Source organism: Copidosoma floridanum, unplaced genomic scaffold, assembly GCF_036245765.1.
Source record: "Copidosoma floridanum isolate Cflo_tuat_1 unplaced genomic scaffold, Cflo_Japanese_pri ptg000020l, whole genome shotgun sequence".
In the NCBI taxonomy this organism is placed as follows: domain Eukaryota; kingdom Metazoa; phylum Arthropoda; class Insecta; order Hymenoptera; family Encyrtidae; genus Copidosoma; species Copidosoma floridanum.
Window position 1 is genome coordinate 21,765,212 of NW_028321897.1, and position 21,735 is coordinate 21,786,946.

Sequence of the window (21,735 nt, forward strand, 5' to 3'; positions counted from 1 at the left end):
GTACTGGTTGTTTGTGACGATTCTGGCTTTTACTAATGTTTTCGCTTATTTTTATGTATTAATTCTAAGCTATCATAATGTTTAACTTTATGTTAATCTAAAAATATATTTGCATTTAGTATTTCAGTTTAACTGTTCCCAGTTGAACTTTTGCATCTATATGGTTGTAGAAAAATATTTTGTTTCTCATTTCCGGTCAGCATAGGCCAGCGTGCATGTACATAAATCATCATTGTACTGCAGTATCAGTAACTTGCAGGTGATTCACCTCTTTTTAGATGCACGTTGGTCCTTGCTCAAGTGCTTTCAAAATAACATTCCTAGCGAATGAGCAGGGAAAAAATTATTGGTAATTTTTAGTTTACCGACGTTACACGAGATACCCTTTTATATCGATATTGTAAACAGTTACAATCAAGAGGTCGAAGCTCTCATGTGTTTTTCATGTAAAGAAATATTTTTTAATCATACTCTCGAGATAGTGGAATCGCACAAGTAAGTTTTTTTGAATGCTTCGTAATATTAACAAAATTTATTCATGACTGATGTTGAATATAGGAAATCTTGTCAAAAATACATACAAAACGAGCATTGTCCAGTGGACAGTCAACAAAATAATTCGTTTAATAAACACATGCAACCCTTTCAGGTACTTCAATGGCTTTTATTTAATACTTGATTTTTATAACTATACGTCATTGTCATTGTTAACAATAGCAGAAACAGTCTTAATACTGCTATACTCTACTCTTAGACATGTAATTAATTGTGTATCAAGATCACTAAAGTAAAGAAATATTTGTGTCTTCTCTTTATAATAAAATTTTTAAACTCTTACTCGTGAAGGAAGACAAATTCACAAACTAATGTAGTTCAAACTACAATTTTTTTACATAAATAATTTATTTTACTCGTACAAATATTTAGATAAACGCGGATAATCATGCAGTCGGAAATAAACAGCAAACTAAACTATTGTTAAAGGAAACAAACAAACGACTAACCAAATTCTTCGTTGCATGTAATACACCGTTCAAGATTATTGAAAATAATTATTTTAGAAGTTTCGTAGGATCACTGCGCAACATTAATTTCCAATAAAAAGTATCTTGTCGGCAAACTCTGGCGTCTTCATTCGTTAATAGTCTCCATCAGGAAGTAATCGATAAAAGAAAAAAATTATTTGAAAATAGGCCAAGTGCTATTCTAGTGGACGGGTGAACCAACAAATCTATTGATAGAAAATTTGTAGTTTGTACAATGCGCAACATTAACTCAGATCAGTCTTTTTTGACATTCACAGATGCTTCTTTAGAACAAGAAGATGGAATAACTTTAACATCAATCATTAACGAAGCCATCAGAGTAGTAAGGGTACTATTTTTCCAGACACTCTCATAGATATATGTCATACGGCTGGCGGCGAGAGCGGGGGCGTGGCCGGGGTCCTATTTTGGCAGGCCACGTGATCCTGCGTGGGTAGCCAGTATGCGCGGAAGAGGGCTCGCGGTGGCCCCGCGTAATTTAAAAATTATTACCGACGCTGCTTGGCCGGTAACAATTTTTTTTTTTTTTTTTTTTTCGAAGGGGGAAAATTAAGGCGTCCAAGTTCCAACTGTGCCGATTGGTAAGCGTGACGGGGTTTGAAAGTTGCAAAATTCAAAAATTTGTTCTAATTCTTGACCGCTCTTCGTAAGGGTTAGTATAAGGAGCGGGTGGTGGGTGGGGTTTTTTAATTAAATTAAAAAATATTTTTCATACATATATTATACAAAAATAAACAGAATGTTTAAATGTTTTACAATATTAATACAATATTACAACAGTATTAATCCTATTTAATTTAATACTTATGTCATTTAAAAAATCTCTAGACAGTACGTTGTTAACTTAAATGAAAACTGCAACAAAGGCTCGAAACACTGACGATGTATATTATAGTGAAGCCTAACGCCGATTTCTTCGATACATGACGAGCTTACGAGGTTTGGTAAATCGTCCCTGTATCTCACGACACCCTTCTTTACATTTCTTGTCGTCACAATTTATTTCTTGAATAAATCCGTCTCGAAGACGGAAGTGGTGACTCCGTTTCTTCAAATCGACTTCCCATATTTGATGGCCTTCGTGCGATTCTAAGTTAAATTTATAAGCGCATTGCTTACGCAGCAACAGCTCAAAAAATTCCACCATACCCATATGATCCTCAGGTACTTCGGCTTCTATAGCTTTTGTAGTGAGGTGATATGCTGCACATAGTGATCTTCTTATGGTCTTATGTTTCGAGCATATTGCTTCCGATCCATGACTCAAGTTATTACAATATCGATCTTCATACGGAAAATTCACTCTCACATCACACCTTTTCATCTCCTTGAACTTGAGCCACTTGGAAACAAAATTATTCCACTTTCTTTTCCTTCCGATCTCTTCGATTGCCATTTCCAGACGGCGACCATAGTCCTGTATATGTCCTTATACTCTAAATATTCCTCTATTTTTGCTTCGAAATATTTAGCTATATTAATCAACAACCAATTAAAATCATGATGTATTAAATAAATAGCATAATCTATTATCTCATGACAATATAACACGAATTTTGCAACAAACGTAAAGTAAACTAACACCAAATCGAAAAACATTTTGACCGATTGTTCGACCACTGGCTGATAGTTTTGAAAGTAGACTAAAACCTATAGTGTAGAGTAAGTAGGGTCAGAGAAATCCAAGAGCTATTAAATACTTATACATTTCGAGCAAATATTCATTACTCATAAGTCTACAGGGATTGGAAAAATGCATCGGCTTCAATTCGAACATCGGTTAAAGTCAAGGAAGTCTACTTGATGCTTACGTTTCTCAATAACATTTTGTGTGAAAATTTTAAAAATTAAAAATATAATTCTAAGTTATTCATTTTCATCAAAGTACATCGTAAAAAAATTATTAGGAGTGGGTGGTTAGGCGGGTTTTTAAAATAAAAACCATCTTAAAATGTATTATATACATATATTTTTTATAAAAACTCACATTATCGAATTAAGCTTACATATAAATTTTAATAATGTACTTTTCTATGGTTGCACTTAGATTTACTAGTTTGAGTACATGTATTGCTTAAAATACGATTATTTCTATAATTTCTACGTCTAGTTATACGATTAAAAAAAGTTACAGCTATTTTATCATTTATAAGAGTATTTGTTGAAAAAAATGAACAAAACATGCCTAAAGAATAGTTGTTACACATGAAAAATAAAAAATCGATACAGTAATTTCCGCAAACGGTGGAATTAATATTTTGAAGCTGTTGTACATTCCAATGGTAAGTAATGCAGTTTCTTTTGAGTCTATCAATATGATGAGAAATCGTGGGTGGAAGACCATAGCTGTCAAAGTACACTCCATCACCTTTAATATCAACATATATATCTACCCAATGCGAGCCAGGTTTGGAACTTTCGTCGGTATTAACTATGAGAGCGCACGGTCTCGTGCAAACAAAAGGTAACTGGTCAGCGGGGAATACGCCAACCGTCGCTGCAGGTATATTGCAAAGAGCTCTACGCAGTGGCAACGAGTCCATAATAACAGATGTATGAATTCTTATGAGTTGAAATCTACAACTACTTGACGATTTGAATCTATTTCCAATATGTTGTCAAATTCAGCATACAAAATGCAATTTATAGTTTTCGTGAGAGCTGTCTCGAAACGCACCTCTATTCGTACTGTACCATTTTTTACTAAATTCCAATGACCTGCAAAATGTGATGAGAGATCAGGTGTAAGATCGAATGCAAACAGGCAATCCATTGGGATAGTCTTTTCTGTAAATACTGTTTCCCTCGTTCATGTAGTAGATTCCGGTGCCCGAAAATAAAGTATGGTATGCTTCCACGTACATAGGTGTGTTACCTGTAAAAGTCGGTTGCAGCGGTTAACTAGGGACTTGTACACCATCAACGTATAGCGACAAAAAATTTATAGAATAATTTTGAAATTTGAATGGATTCATCTTTCGATCCCCGTTGAAGGCTTTGTTGTCAACAAAACCTAAAATGATTCTTTTCGGAAGTTGTCCAAGGATAACGTTATCCAAACAGTCACCGCTTATACCGCTATGTAAGGTAAAAGATTTGACTTCGACGCGCGTAATTGGATACTTTGCCGTAGTGTTAGCCAAAGTTTTTGCGTGCGCGATCAAAACTGTAGGGCTAACTTTCACTCGCCGAACGAGAAGCGTAGCCTCGGTAATGCTGATAGAATAATTTTTCGTTGAAGCATCCATGAGACAAAAAGCATCTTTTGAGCGTATTAGACGTAAACGAACTTTGATGCCATTTAATAATAATTTATCCTGATTGAATACGTCGCAGTGTAAATGACCCATTAAGTCTATGGTCTTTCCGTCTTTTAAATATTCTTGACGTTTAGTAAGAGCTGAATTTTTTTTCGAGCCGGGTAATTCATCCATTTCACGAGCGACATCTGTTTCCCAAAGATTTGTTGACAAATGCGATGATTTTGCTGCAGGGCCGTAATTTAAAAGCGTTCCAATGTATGCTCTGTAAGGGTAAGCATTATTTGGGGGAGTCACGAGTTTTTGATTAAAATATACGTCAACTTGGTTGAATATCGAGTGTAAAAAATTGTTTACTGGAGCTACAAGCGCATCCCCATCCTTGTCGCAAGGTGTCAATTTGACATTCACTCTGAGCATCGTATGGGCCAAGTCGATGTAATCCTCGTTTTGAGAACTGATAACGAACTCTATTGGACTCTCGTCGCTTGACGACGAAACAGGTTTGTAATGCACCCATCGGTTAGCTTCTAATGCCGTCTGCGTGAGAGGAACGGAAAATAAATCCAATTCGCTCTTCAAGCAAGGGTCTGTGTGACTATGCAGGAAAGGCATGATTATCCAAAAATATCTACTGGTTTTGATTTTTTATTTTTTACTGCCTTTCTCTTAGTTTTGCGAACAACTCTTTTTTTTACCTTTCTGTTTGATTTTTTTTTCTTACTATTTTTTTTATTTTTCTTACGCGTACCTATTTTTCGCTTGACTTTTCTCGAACGACTTTTTTTTCTTTTTTTCTGCAGCGTTTAACGAGTTGCTTACACCACCGCTTCTACGCCGAGACTGTGCTCTTTTCTTATATGGTAAAGCATTATATCCCGATTCTTCCATCAGCTTCACAATTTTTTCTGTAGCTTTACGTTTTAAATTTTTACCAGATTCGTTTATCCGATTCTTAAATGCGTGTTTAAATGGAATATCGCTTTCCCCTATATCGTTAATTATATTCACTCCCGCTCGTAAAGCTTCTTTTCCAACGGCACGAGCACCTCTGACTATGTAGGGCATAGCACTCCGAAATAGTCCAGTGAAAAAAGAGCCTAATCCATGTCCTCTCTGTCTATATGACCCCGCAAACACATGCTTGACTCCTCTTCCGCCCCCGTGCTGTGTGTGATACCCCTCGAAAAAAACTATTTTGTAACGATTCGCTTAAAAGAAAACTTTCCTAAAATGTAACACCACGGTCAGTGTCCCAAACTCAAATGATATTGGTTTACCAAATTAATCTCTTATATCTATATTAATTGTATGAAATCTATTATTGAGGAGGGGTACGTGAGCTGGTGGAGTATATCTCTTGACAATTGTGCTTCCGAAATTAATTTCTTGAGCGGCTAAATTTACTATTTTCAACAGGGGTGCAAATGTATCACCAACTATCGCTCTTGATAAGCTTGCTGGTTGTTCACCGTGAAACAATAGCCTGAAATCCCCTCTTATATCGGCACGGTTACGCTCAATCTCGGTCAGTCCTTCCTCAAACCCAATAACGCGTTTTACTACAGTTGATACAGCCGGAGTTTTTCCGCATGTTCTTGTACGTCCTGGTCCTGTTATTGGAAATCCAATAAATACAAATCCGCCTCGATGATCATAAATTAGCTGCTGACATTTCTTATCTTTATGATAGTACTCCAACCATTTTATATTTATTTCCTCGCATAAACTATGTACAGAGTCGTAGGTGCCGTGCTGAATAAAACACTTTTTTTCTTCACCAGGATCACTTATTACTGCCTCTTCTCGTCGTACATGCAAAATAGTGTACGGTACGTGAATCTCGGAAATTCCTACCTCCCATTTACTACTAAGCTCGATCTCTTTCGGTAACTGAGTGGAAAAAATTGTTGTAGTATTGTTCGGAAAATATATCATAAGTACTACTATTGCTAGGTAGAGTGACAGTAAACTCGTTATGATGCATTGTTTTTTAAATCGCTTGAATTTATCCACGAGTTAAATTTTTCAGGGTATCCTGCCCAACTAACAAAGTGTTGTTTGTTTTTCCCTTTTCCTCTTGTTTTCAAGATCTTGTCAATTTTATGATCTTGCTCCGAGACACGCTCTTTGCGAACAGGGTTAAGTTCTTGAAAGTAAAAAAATCCTTCAATTTTTTCATCATCTAAATCACTGAGCTCATATACATGTAAATTTTGTCTTTTCAAAATTCGAGTAATTTTAAATATCTCTTCACTCCATGTTTTTACTGCACCTTTTTCAAACACACTTTTATCACGGCTTATGCGTACATAATCACCTACTTTATAATTATATTTACTTTGACTGTGCCGTTGTTTTGTTCGAGGTTGTCTCGAATTGACTAATTTTTGTCGTGCTGTATGTGCGTTATATATTGTTACACTGCTTGGCGCTAACTTTGTTGTAGAGTGGGGGGTATTATTGTAACCACTAATTAAATCTTGTAAAACGTCTACGTAACGGTATGTATTTTGGTATGTAAAATATCTGTACATACGCTCTTTAAACGTTCGAATGACGCGCTCTACTACGGCCGCTTTAACATCAGGAATTTTGGCAACACGAAATTTTATAGCATTGTCAAAAAGCGTTGAAATTCACTGCCTAAAAATTCAGTCCCTCGATCCGTTTGTAACATAAAGGGCGAGCGAGATTGACTCTTTTCAAGAATTTTTTTAAAACCTGCTGTTACATTACGGCAACTTTTATTTTTTAAAGGTTGCACCCATACAAATTTGCTTAGTACATCAATTACAATTAAAATAAAAGACACTCCGTCGTTGTAGTTTTTTAATGACGTCAGTTGAATGAGATCTGCTTCCCACAATTCATCTCTAGCATTAACATAGTAAAACAACCGTGGAAACTTTCGCCGAATAGATTTATGTGAAGTATAAGCATCATGTTTTTGCAGCCACTCTTTGATTTTCTCGGGGGAGATTTTGCATTTATTTACTCTTATTGAATTGCGAACCCCAGAAAATGCTGCTTCATGGTTAGGGGTAAAATATTGTTTCTCTAGCACATTCATTATTTATTAATATCGTAAGCAGCTTTTAACACCGCTTGATTTTGGTGTAGATGAATCGTGTATAGTTTTTTCCAAAGGTGATGAAAAAGTCTCGTGTTCAAACGTTTCTTCGTCTTCTCCGAGCGACTTTATATTACTGGTCCCATCCAACAGAAAGCTTGAACTGTCACGATCTACGATTTTCAAGAGGTCTGTATTTTCCACGAGTTCTTGAGGAGTGTTTATCTCCCGAAGTACTTTAGCAAAAATTTTTCTCCCCACCGATTTAACATTTTTCCTTCGCCTTGCAGCATCATTAATTAAATCGATAATATTTGACCCATCAATTTTTTTACCTTTATAAATTACTGTACCTGTACTATCCCACTTAATGTTGTTTTTGTATCATTTTAAATGTTTTAAAAGCAGCATAGATTTTTGTTGGTACACTTTAGGTACAGTACTGACAATCGTTTCTTCGCTCATTCCATAATCATCTGTATAAGTAGTGATATTCTTAACTTCGTTTTCAGCAATCTGCATTGGCTCACGCTTTTCATCGATAAAGTATAAATACCTGTGTAAAACTCTCAAGTATTCCTTCAATTTATCGTATTCATTGCTATACGAATTTGAATCTAGAATTTTTTTCATCGAGTCGTCTAATCGACTCAAGTTATCTCCGGCTGCCTGTGTGGTTTGTAAAATAGAATGTGTGAAAAAATTATTTGCGGCTGTAGGAGTAGAAGGACCGAGGTTTCCTCCTACGGTAGTGCTTTCTCTTTTTATTCTTTCGAGTTGGTCTTTAGACAGTAAAATCATTTTTTTCCCTCTTTCCATTTTATTATTTTTACAATATTCTTGATAATATTTCACTTAGAATAGGTTGTAATATTAACGGTAAAAAACCGTTACCTTTTTAAACTATAATTTTCCTCTTTTTTTCCACGAATTTTTACCTTGACTTTTCGCAATCAATTGTCTTAAAACACTTTTAAACTTAAAAAAATTTTTTTTTTTACTGTTTTTCAGAGAAACAACACCTTTGAGAATGTTTAAAACACACTCGCACAAGCAGTCGATTAATTTTTTGTCTCCTTTTTTTAATAACGCAACTCTCTGTTCTCTATTGAGATGAGCGAGAGCTTCTAATATTGCAATGTACTTTCTTTTAAAAGGAGCTTCACGAGCCTCGTCTACACGACGAGGGGGTTGTTTGAAACGTCCGTTTTTCGGTGTTGATGGCTTCATTGTCAAAAGAAAACTGAGAGCTATGCGTTACTACAAACTATTTTATCTGTTAATTTAACCCAAATGCGCAAAAGCACCCGTTGCATATTTTGGCAGGTAAACATATTGATACTCGTCGTCGGGGAATATACACGCACGAAATCTTAACTCATCCAAAGTGTCCTGTTTGCAATCAATCATAAGGTAACCATGACCTTTAGCCGTTGCATCTTGATAGGCCTCTTGCACAAATTTCGGATCTTCAGGATATATCTGTCTCGCTAAATGTTGTATCTGCGCGCGATCGCGAGGATTTTTAAATACGACAATATACGATGCGTTCAGACTTATGTCTCGCGAATGAGTTGACTTGTGAAAAATATTTTGCGTTATAAACATTACACTAATATTTTTATGGTGACTCCCTTTTGTAAAAAGATCTACCACAACATGATTCGACGATTCGCGCATCAGATCGTCGATGATTAAAAGTTTTTTAAGATGAGGATCGTTTGAATAATTAGAAGGTTTTGGCAACCCCTCGTAAAATTCAATTTGTCGTCCGTTTTTCAAAAAATTCTCACTTTTATAGCCATCCTGCCACTCTGTATAGTAAAATAAAATACGGTCAAATGTAACGCTTGCCATTTGTTCCATATTATTTAGAAATCTTTTAACAAAAACTGTTTTTCCACAACCAGTTGGACCGCAAATCATGCTTGTCCACGGATGTTGCCAACGGGTATCCATTATGACAATATTTTTTATACTAATTGTATTTTGAAAAGCTAGTACGTTAAATACTTTACCGAAAAGCATACCTACTTTGTTGTGGTGGGTGCAACAGTACGATTTTGTAGCTAATACTTAAGCGCATATATGTATGTTCATATATATATATATATGCATCTTACGCATGGGTTGGTTCGATGTGTGAGCGTCAGCTGATTTGTCTCTACGTACACATCAGACGCTACTCTCTTCTTCTCTCAACTACTCCCTTGGGTAGATGGAAGGAGCATGCACCGGAAAAATATTACCTGCATTGGTATCTAACTACGCAAATGAACGACTCGTATACTTTTATTATTTACAAAGTAGTTGTACTACCTTATTCTGATTTTGGAAGATGCAAGTCCTGAATAGCTCAGTTGGTTAATGGTTTCATCGACATGAAATCGTTGATTCAATTTGATCTCTTGAGGGCTTGCATATTATTATTATTTTTTTTTTTTTTTTTTTTTTTATATATTTTATTACACCTAATATTTATAAGTATGGGATTTTTTAAAATAAAATTTCGGATGGGGTGCCACTCTAAAAAAAGCCAAAATATTAGTTTGACGATTTGATTTTGCAATAACTTTTTTCAAAAATGTACAGTAACAAATAATTGTTTCATTTTTCATTATCACCGACGCAATCCACGACGTCAGGACATCTAGGGAATGGTCGTAGCGATCTTTGACGTTTAAGCTTCTGGTAGGCGTTATAATATGCATCACTATCCAACGCTGATGCTTTTTTTAAAGATTCAGTCTTGATGATCCATTCTTTTAACATGCACGCTCTATACAATGCACAAAATGACTGCTTGTTTTCGAAATGTTTTTGCGCATGCGTTAGGCAAATTGGTAAACCAATTTTTTTATTTTCATACATTTTGAATGAGGTATGAATTTGCGATAAGTCGTGAACCTCAGAACCTAGTATTGAACTTATAAACTCAGCTCCATCGTTACCATACATGTAAATTCTCTTGAGATTTTTAGTAAGCATAATAAGACTATATTATAAATAATTTATTGTGGTATCTCCGTCAAACCACTCTATACCGTGAACTTCTAGCATGCGGTGATTATTATACTTTTTTACATCGTAAGGTAAATCGTTGAATGGGCGGGGTGGTTTAATTAACCAATGACCGATGACATTTGCTTGTATCGATACCACGGCAACTTCTTTTGGTATAAAACTGTCAGAGTCATAAAAACCTTGTATATCTACAACCAAATCCATGATGGTGAACTACTACATTCTCTTATAATATTTATTCTCTGGACAAGATTTTTGGTTGCTGGAGAATCGATCGGTCGTGAATTCTTTAACCGACAAAAACAACGATTTCTTTTTTTTCTCCTCGTTCTTTCTGGTAAGTAGAGGGGTCTTCTCTTCTATAGTACCCTTTTCCTTCTTACTACTTGCAGACATCATGAAATACTGAGTAAATAACATATTATAACATGCTCTTATAATATATTTTTACAGAATGTAGCGACATCTTTTTTTCTCTATCTCGCTCTCTCTCCTTTATCTTAACAAGCCCCTTTGAAAAATATCATAAAAATGATCATGCTATAAGTAAAAAAGATGAGTAAAAGAGATGAAAGAAGCAAGTGACTCACCTTTCGCAACTATAACCATCATCATTTTTCTTCCACAGCGTTAGTATATAATATATATTGAATATCAAAATTTTATAAGAAAATATATGATCAGGGAAAAATAAAAAAAGTTTCACATTCATGTTGGGAAGAACTCTATTTATTAAAAATTTGAAAAAAAATCATTATTACAATATATTTTGTATTTGTGTTTTACAAGTGCATACCAACAGACGCACACCAGTCATTTTAACAATTGTCATCTTGTATTGCTATTACATAAATATCTGTTATTTTATTTGTATTTATTATAAATAAAATTTCAGCAATTTTAATGTTCTCAAATTCTTGAATATTGTCGTTATATTCTGTAGAGCCATGATAATTTATAATACTCGATGCTTGAAAATAGCCTATAAATTTTACATGAAATATGATATCCGAAACTGTTTTTATGATGTACATTTTTTTATACAATTGTCTATAAGCGGATATCTGCTTTTTATTTTTTAATTCTATCAACGTATAGAATAATGAGTGCCACGATAAGCCTTGCAACGTCTGGTGAAAAGTTGGAAAACGAATACATTCAAGAAATTTACAAACATTTTCAAAACATGAACATTTCGATGAAGAGCAGTATGTTTGAATAGTACGCATGAGATCTATAACAAACAAATCAAAGTATCAAATTTGTTTAATCAAGTAATTTTCATATACATAGAAACAATTTTTTAGAATTCATTTTCCAATAATCTTAGTCTACGTCTATGTTTAACTACGTCAATCCATCGGTTATAATATGTTCTTTTTATCAAATGACCGTTGCAACATTTATAAATCACACCGTCATCACGTTGCTCTTCATCCAAACGTCTAACTTTATGAAACTGAATTCTTATAATTCGATTTGTATCGATTAGATGTAAGAGTTCTGCTGTTCTAATATTTAAAAAAATATGCGCATCTAATAGTCTATTGTACGGTACAGTATTTAACTGATCGTTGGTTTCCTAATTTTCAACGGGTTTCTGAAGCCTCCATATGACGCTTGACTCGTTAAAATACCCCAACACTCTTACATATTCAAAGGTCATCTCAATAAAATCAAGCTTTAATAGATTTTCGTACATTGCGTGATACGCTTTAACTTCTCCATCTGCTTTGAGTTTAACAAGCGTATGTAAAAGGGAGTGCCATGCTAATCCTTTTAAAGAGGATTTATAGGGTGGATAATACTTGCACGTTGGCACATGACAACAGTACCGATGGCAATCACAATTTCCGTCAGCACAGACTTTTTTGATTGCGCGTACTGTATCGATAACAAAAATAATTTATTCATTTTATTTTATTTTTTCTGATAACCAAAAGGATACGATAAGGTTTCTGAAATAAACCGCCGCTTTTTTAAAACTATCGCACATGTTTTTTCTTCATTACGCGTTACCACTTCATGTATGTCGGACTTTCTAATCATCGTATTTTTAATTTTTATTGTGTTATCTGATTCGACATTATTTTTATTCCATCGATCAACCATAGTTACAATAGAATCGAAATTTATTTTTAATGAATTTTCGTAATTTAATTTAATACTCTTGACTTTGCATACATCATGAAACCCCCCAGCAGCTGTACGCACACGGTACGCATTAAATTTAGGACCTCCTGAAACAAAGGTCTCTATTGGAAAAAAGTTGGTCGCCCTGCGCCACCGAATACAGTCACGCCGTGTACTCACTTTCTTGGTCGCGCCGCATGCCTGTTTTGGGCGCGCGGCGCACCCAAAGTACCTGGCGCGCGGGACAACTAAAATTGAGATGTGCAGCAGCACCAGCTACACGTTCGGTAGTACGCCTTATGTTTAGGACTGCTGTCTGCCTGTTTTATGAATATATAATGCTATTAGCTTGCGTAGTTGAGCATTGTGAAAAATCACTTGCGTGATTAGTAATAATGTTAATAAAATTAATTTCTAGCATTAAGCACTTTTTCAATTCGTACAGTAAATTATTAAACAATTTTTTTTTATTTGTAAGACGTATTTTTAATTATGTAATACGGTTTTGTATTACAATAATCATATAATGATTGCAGTTTGCTCGCTATTTGAAATGTGTTTTTAATGTTTTATTAATTACAAATGACGTACCGTATAGTTAAGTAAGATGTTTTCTCTTGAGTAGGTATGCTTCGATGAAATGAGAAATTTACTTTAAATAATAAGTGTAAAGTAAGTAGAGTATTAGTAATATTCTTTAATTATGTACATTACAATCATATAAATTTAATTATAATCTAACGTAATTACAAATAATATGGAGCGACAACTAACAAGTCTCTGTTAGATCTAGTATTTAAAGTACAAGGCGATATGTAAGGTATCTCTGACTGTTTAATTAATTGATATTTATTTTTTTTGTAAATTAAAAAAGAAGCATAAAAATGTTCACAAAATGTAATTTCTTCATAAGTTTCTACAAAAAAGTAAACATTGTCGGAGTATACAAAAATACTCAAGATCTTACCAAATTCTTTTTCACTACACGACATGTCTTATACAATAATGTCTCCTGTTATATATTTGATACCATTTACATCAATATACTTGTATGCTACTGATTGACTTTCAAAATCTTTTAACTGAGTTCTAATTGGTATTTTTGGCACAGATTTATCAACAGGACCAACATTTTTAACATTGTTACACAGCGCGTATACGTGAGGTACACTGGTATATTACCTGGGAGATATACACATACACTTACAACAAAAACACTGCCACTAATTTTTACAACTACATTAAATTATAAACAAAAGTTAAGTAACTGCACAGCGTTTAAGCCACATCACCTCTTTTAAAACAAAACAGGCAGACAGCAGTCCTATAAACATTGGGCGTACTGCCGAACGTGTAGCTGGTGCTGCCACGCATCTTAATTTTAGTTGTCCCACGCGCTAGGTACTTTGGATGAGCCGCGCGCCCAAAACAGGCATGCAGCGCGACCAAGAAAGTAAGTACACGGCGTGACTGTATTCGGTGGCGCAGGGCGACCAATTTTTTTCCAGTGTATATACGATCCCTCACCATACACCTCTAATTCATCTGTTAACTGTCCTAATAACGAACCGGTAGGTGGTTGATATTCACTGACATTTTCATTATTACTTGTAAATATTACTGAGTCTGTATCATAATACAAAACTCTTCTATCGAGTTTTTCCAAGTATGAGTAAAGTTTTAAACGTGCTTGAGCTGTCGTATATGCAGCTACAGCAACGTTTGTACATGGAGAGGTAAGCGCCACTTCCTCTTTATATCGCCACGTTACATACGTAACACTATCATTCGCCGGTAGACAATTTTCTACGTACTTCTCACTATCGCATAATATCTTTAGTAACTCTTTATAATCATTAACTATACTAGTTTGAGGTAAATTTCCCCTTTGACCGAATTTCCCCCAAAACGAATTTAAACATAATTTTGCTACAGAACGCAGACCCGAATTTTTTATAATGTTACAGATGTCTAATTTAATACCTTCTTTATGTTCATAATTATTGATATATTTTCATTTATCTTCTTCCGTCTTAACCGTACTGGGTCACCCACTTGCTTCTTGCTTAATTTTTAAAAAAGTGTCTATATACTCTGTAAATAAACCACCACTTTGAGAAGTCTGATCGTATTTAGCAACTTCATATTGCCAAATGACATTAATTTTTAACAATTTATACCCTAGTTCTAGAGCTTTCTTTATTTCGACGGATACCCATGTACCGAATAAAGCCCTATCTGACACTGAATCGTGTTTATATTCTTCCTGAGAGGATGTTACCATACACGTGCGACACAATCCAAAAAGTAACCGACTATTCATTTTTGTTGGAAGTATAGGGTGAAATAAATTTCGCGGCGGTAAAATTGTGCATTTTACTAAACCTTCGACTTTTCCTTGAAAATTTTCAAAGTTTTTTCCTGATAATTCTAAACAGTCATTTCCGGAATAAATTTTCGGATGTTTAAGTAGAAACGTGCCTGTCTTACAAATGTAAGGGTATAGTGAGCAAACGTCCAAATATTTTATCCTTTCATTATTTTTAATCGTATAATGTGTGACAATATTCCCTGCACGACCACCGTAAAAAGCATCTCGAGGATTTAAAGTGCAGATTTCCGCAATTGGGTGATTTTTTATATAGTCTAAATAGTCGTTATTATTTTTTATAAATTTGTCAAAATCATGCTCCCACATCTCAATCACTTCGTAACCGTATTCTTTTATTTAAAAACTTGTTTTCATAGTATTTTCATATTGTTCGGTGAAAGTTTCATTATTGTTCAATTTTTGATATCGATCGTTAGGAAAACAGCGAATACAACCATGAAAATAACACCCATGACACGGTTCCTTTCGGATTCATTGTTTCTACTTGAGGTTTTAAATAACCATCAACGAGAAGACCTTCTATTAAACGATTTTCTTGCAATCTACCTGCATGAATGATCTCTACATTCCTTACTTCTTCTTCCCACAAAAGCCAGTGGATGCATTTTTTAGAAAACTGCCCTGCGTGTGTATACCCAGTTGCTGGAATAATCCCAATTGTATCTTTTTTTAAAAAGTTTTTTCTGTATAGTACGGAACACGCACTTGCTATTGTCACGCTTTCAACAAAGGGGTCTACTTTTCCGACTTGTATGAAAATTTTTCGAAAAGCCGTGCAAGCTTCACGTAATATTTTAACATCTTGCTCACAATACTCAACAAGTTCTTTTTTACAGTCAAACTGCGCGTTTACGTGTGAAGTTACTTTATGGTACCATTCTAAAAACTTTGCGCGATCGCGGGTGTTCATAGAATCTGGCGCGTAGGAGCGAGAATCTGGACAAGGACCTTTATAATTTTTATCGCTCGTAACGAATAAATGTGGAAAATACCCTTTTTTTATATTTCCTTCAAGACTAAACGTTTTGGGTAAATCAGCCAATTTCATGGGTAAGTAATTTAAACTATCTATAAACTTAGTTTTTCCTAACGACATAAGAATAATATTACGCCCATTAAGAATAATCTCCAGAGTACCTTTTTTATTATCTACAATATATTTTAATATAAATTGACCTTTAAAAGCCTTAGAGTTATAAGCTATACAGATAAATAAAGTGAAAGTTTTACTTTCAAATCTTACTGCAAAATCAACAAAATTTTTTAGACACTCTTCACCCTCGAAAATAATCTGTTTAATACCACAGAAGGGACGAATCGCGTGGGGATTTTCTTCTATCTCGTATATACACGCATCGCATCGTACTTGCAGCACGCAAAGGATCGGTATGTGTACACACGTGTTGGCTGTATCATGTCATTCTTCATCTTGTCGCGTTTCAAAGTTGTAAAAAATAAAACAATTTTTTTTAGCATTTAAATTATTCTTTAACATAATAGGTTGCATACTACAAAGCGTGTTAAACTTATGAACGCTTTTACACTCTGTTCAGTTTTGTACCTGAATATTTGCCGACAAACCTTTTCTAAATTCAAATTGCGTCACGTTCGTTATTCTTGTATTAAAGTTGAAGTAATTTTCCGATTATACGCCTTTATCATCGCGTACATTTGCAATGCCCAAGAGACCGTTTTACCTTTACTCTTGTACCTTTATTTATCAATGTACTAGAATTTCTACTTTAACTTTTGTCTCTATAAATATTGCTCTGCGAGCATAGTAAGTTAGTTAGCGCGCCGCGGCGGCAGAGAAAGCTTCTCTCCGCTTGCCTTCACTTGAGCACATTTTCATAATTTAAGCACTGTAAATATATTGTATAAATTTTTATTGCACATTTGCGTTACATTTATTTTCCGCCGTAAACCACTTCCACCTCTACACGACTGAACTGGATTGGGAGCAGCATAAAACCCCTTCCCTCGTGAACATTTTTGGTAGCAGAGCGTGGTTCCAGGGACCGGCGGTCAGTGCAGGAGTGGATATGAGCTAGTGCTCAGTAAAGCCTTGAATTTTGCCTTGACCATTTGATGCCGTGTAGGTGAACGCGCTCTCGCGAAGCTGCAGTAGTGAGTCATTCAAGGAATCAGAGTGTGTGCATGCTCTCCGTGCTTAAATTTGCCAAGGCGGGCGGTCGTTAGCTGCCAACACTCAGCCCTATTATCAAGCGCTTCATCGCGACATCGACTGCGTCATGGCAGACGTCAAGGAACTCAAAATTTTACTTAAGCGTCAACAGGAGTTGTACAAAAGCATTAGCAATGCTTACGAAAACCTCAAGAAGCGCGGCAAGGATAAGTTTACTCGTGCAATCATCGAGAGCCGTATACAGCAACTACGAATAAACTGGGATGACTTCAAGGACACTCATCTCAGGATTCTCAACATTGCTCCAGACGATACTAAGGACATCGGCTATTTCAATGAAAACAGCTACGAAATCGCCGAAGAAGCTTACCTCGATTCGGCAGCTTATTTGGCTGAACAGCTCGGAAAACTTCCTGCATCGCCCGCATCAGACCCAGCTCCTGTTCCACCAGCTAACTCTCGCAACCTGCCGTCCATTGCTGTGCCCACATTTTCCGGACATTTCAACGACTGGCTCGAGTTTAAGGATCTGTTCTCTGCGATCATAGTCAACGATTCTCGACTTTCCAACGTCGAGAAGCTTCAGCACCTCAAGACGCATGTGCAAGGCGAGGCGGCTGAATTGTTGAGGACGATTTAGGTAATCGACGCCAACTTTGAGGCTGCATGGAAAAGGTTGGAGGATCATTATGCAAACAAGCGGCGCTTGGTTGCCGCGCTAACTCGCGATTTGCTAGCCGCGCCGGCTGTAAGCAACGAATCGCCGCTCGAACTCAAGGCATTGCTCAGTGGCACTGTAAATGCCTTGGCTGCACTTAAACAGCTTAAGCGTCCGACGGACCAGTGGGATGACTTGGTGGTCGCTGTTACAGCTCGGAAACTCGACGCTCGAACTTTCCGAGAATGGGAGTCATCGCTCAGCAGTACCCACGAGCCTCCTGCACTTGAAACGCTCGTGCGTTTCATTGAACAACGCATCTCGATGCTCAAGATCGTCGCGTCTTCTACAGAGAAGGCAACACGGAAGAAGGACAAGACGGCGTCTTCTACTTCGCACGCATATGCCGCCTTTACGGAAAAATGCCGCTTTTGCCAAGGTGAGCATTTCATACTACGCTGTGCCGATTTCAAAGCAAAATCGCCATATGAACGCAAACAGTTTGTTGAGGCCAAGAACATGTGCTATAATTGCCTTGGTGCTCACAAACTCGCAAGCTGCAAATCAAGCAAACGATGCCTAACTTGCAACGGGCATCACCATACGCTGCTGCACGAGAATTCTGCCACTACAGTGCATCTTGCATCTTCTGCATGGCCTGCTACACTCACGAAAGGGAGTCGCGTATCCTGTCATTGGATGGCATCGCCAGACTCTTCAAACACTACGCTGTTGCCTACTGCGATCGTCCGAATTCAAGGCCCGGACGGACGCACACTCATCGCTCGTGCCATGCTCGACAACTGCTCTCAGCGATCCTTTGTTGCAAAGAGCCTGCTAAGTAAACTTCGCCAGGAATATAAAGAGGCCAGCATGGAGGTCATTGGCATCGGTGGCATCAAGACTTCGCGAGTTCATGGAAAAACTTACCTTACTCTCGCCTCCATGGTTAGCGACGGGAAGCTCACGTGCGAAGCTCTAGTGCTCTCGCTTATATCCAGCTATTGGTCAGGAAACTTTAAGCTTCCAGGCGACTGGAAGTATCTACAGGGTTTGGAGCTTGCAGACGACTTTCGAGCCGATCTGACGGAAATCGAGTTGCTGCTAGGAGCTGATGTGCTTCCACGAGTTCTTCAAGAGGGCTTGCGCATCGGACTACCTGGGACACCCATGGCCCAGCGCACCATATTCGGCTGGACGCTTTCCGGTCCATTACATTATTGACATTTTCAAAATACAGACTCTAAGTTTGTTTTACATAAGTGCAGTGCTAATTGTTAATACTCCGTTTACCCCGAACCGTAGTATGGCGGGCGGTATGTTCAGTTTTGTACCTGAATATTTGCCGACAAACCTTTTCTAAATTCAAATTGCGTCACGTTCGTTATTCTTGTATTAAAGTTGAAGTAATTTTCCGATTATACGCCTTTATCATCGCGTACATTTGCAATGCCCAAGAGACCGTTTTCCCTTTACTCTTGTACCTTTATTTATCAATGTACTAGAATTTCTACTTTAACTTTTGTCTCTATAAATATTGCTCTGCGAGCATAGTAAGTTAGTTAGCGCGCCGCGGCGGCAGAGAAAGCTTCTCTCCGCTTGCCTTCACTTGAGCACATTTTCATAATTTAAGCACTGTAAATATATTGTATAAATTTTTATTGCACATTTGCGTTACATTTATTTTCCGCCGTAAACCACTTCCACCTCTACACGACTGAACTGGATTGGGAGCAGCATAAAACCCCTTCCCTCGTGAGCACACTCTTTGCAATATTTTTTTCCGCATTCATGCTTACCTTTAGCTAAGTTTATGAGCTTGGCACGTGAATTACAAATTTTAACTACATCGCATATGCTTCTTGTCGCTCTTTTGTGATTTTTTGTACGCGCAAATGACCCTTTTATCTTATGATTATTATAACATTGACCTCCGTAAAATTCCCTCCTACAATCAGTGCAAGATTTTTTTAACGTATCGTTGGTGTTATTACAATTTGGCGACCCATTGCATGCAGGGCAAACCGATTTACAAACATGCTCACCCACACGCTTGTAATTTTTATTGCATGTTGCACAAAAATACATTGATCTTACGGTTAATAAATTTTTAATTAAATTATAATGCCCTATGTCCTCATTATACATGATGTTTATAAATGATGTACAATATACTGCTCCGTCATTAGCACCATCGTATTTAAGAGCTGTGTCATCACCAAAAGACTCATATTTAAATATCCGAATACGTATATTATGTTGTTCAAAATATCGCTGAAATTTCGAAAACTCTACAAATCCATACCCTTGTTCGTTATTTATTTCAATGTCACACTCTTGCATTAATTTAATAGCTTCCGACTTTTGTTCATTTTCGATTTTAATTTTTTTCCATTGTTGGGACCAATCTGACGAACAATTTTTCTCAGTCAAAACTTTACCACATACAAGAGCCCTAGCTAAACATGGATTATCTCTATTATTTATCACTAAGACGCCTTTTTTACTCAAATTATTTATAATATCTTCCTGTGCACCCCACCCTAGAGGGAGTTTGACGTATGTTACCTCAACTACTAAAGTTTTCGCGATGTCGATTATTCGTTTGCTTTGTTCAATTTTTTCGCATAGACCCCAGATGTCTTGAAAATTTATTTGATCAATAAGTTTGTAATAGATACCCACCGATCTCTCAGTCAACGCGTCTGAGTGCAAATCTATCCCTACAAGATAATTACTAGAGAAATTTTTTTTAATAACAGTTATAAGTTCTTGAAAAGCGGTCTTGATCCAATCTAAAGTATTCGCTGCATCGAAAGGGTTGGTAATTTTAAATTTTATCGCGCGACAAGTGGTTTTTACTATACTTTCCCCCCTTTGGTCGAAATTTTAGCGAGATTATGATAAAAGTAAAAGGTATACACAGTCAGATAGGTCCATTACTCAAGTCATAGCCTGGGAAACTCTACAGGTATGACGTCAAATATTACTACCGGGGGACAATCACGCACTTTCACCGCTGTTTCTTACAGTTCTTAACGTTTAAAAAATGATTAAAATTATTTTAGCTGAGAAACAATAAATATGTTGCAACTGAGGGACAATTGCATATTTTCCACCGTCGTCACTTCCACTCTTTCATATTTTGAAATAAAATAAAATATAAAAAAAAAAACAAGAAATATAAAAAAATAAAACAAGACATAAAGAAAAAAAAAAAAAAACAAAAAAAAAAAAAAAAAAAAAAAACAAACTAGGGGGGATAAATGGGTCATGGGACCCACGGTAAGAACAAAGTTCTTTAAATGTGAGATGAGTATGGACACAATTTCTTAGGTAACAAGGGGGTCGCCAGACCCACAGGAAGAACGAAGCTCTGTAACCGTTAGTACTGCATTCATGTTGTTTACTAAAACAAAAACTTGAAAAACGAATAAAAAAAAAATAAAAAAATATTTTACTACTCACGATGGTTTAACTTCGTGAGAACGTCGTGCATAAATACAGTACTCACGAAGTTCAACCATCGTGAGTAGTAAAATATTTTTTTATTTTTTTTTTATTCGTTTTTCAACTTCGTTCTTACCGTGGGTCCCATGACCCATTTATCCCCCCTGGTTTGTTTTTTATTTTTTTTTTATTTTATTTTTTTTTTTCTTTATTTCTTGTTTTATTTTTTTTTATTTCTTGTTTTTTTTTTATATTTTATTTTATTACATTTTTTTTTCATTTTTTTCTTTATTTCTTGTTTTATTTTTTTTTCATATTTTATTTAATTACATTTTTTTTCATTTTTTTGTATTTCCTTTATTTAATTTCTTTCTTATTTTCATATTTAATCTTTTTTTTTCATTCCCTTTTTTTTTCATAAATCATTCCTTTTTTTTCATATTTGATTTCATTACTTTTTTTTTATTCTTTTGTATTTCCTTTATTTAAATAATTTATTTGTTTATGAAATAATTATATTTATAACAGTAATTAGTAGCATTACTGTAATGCC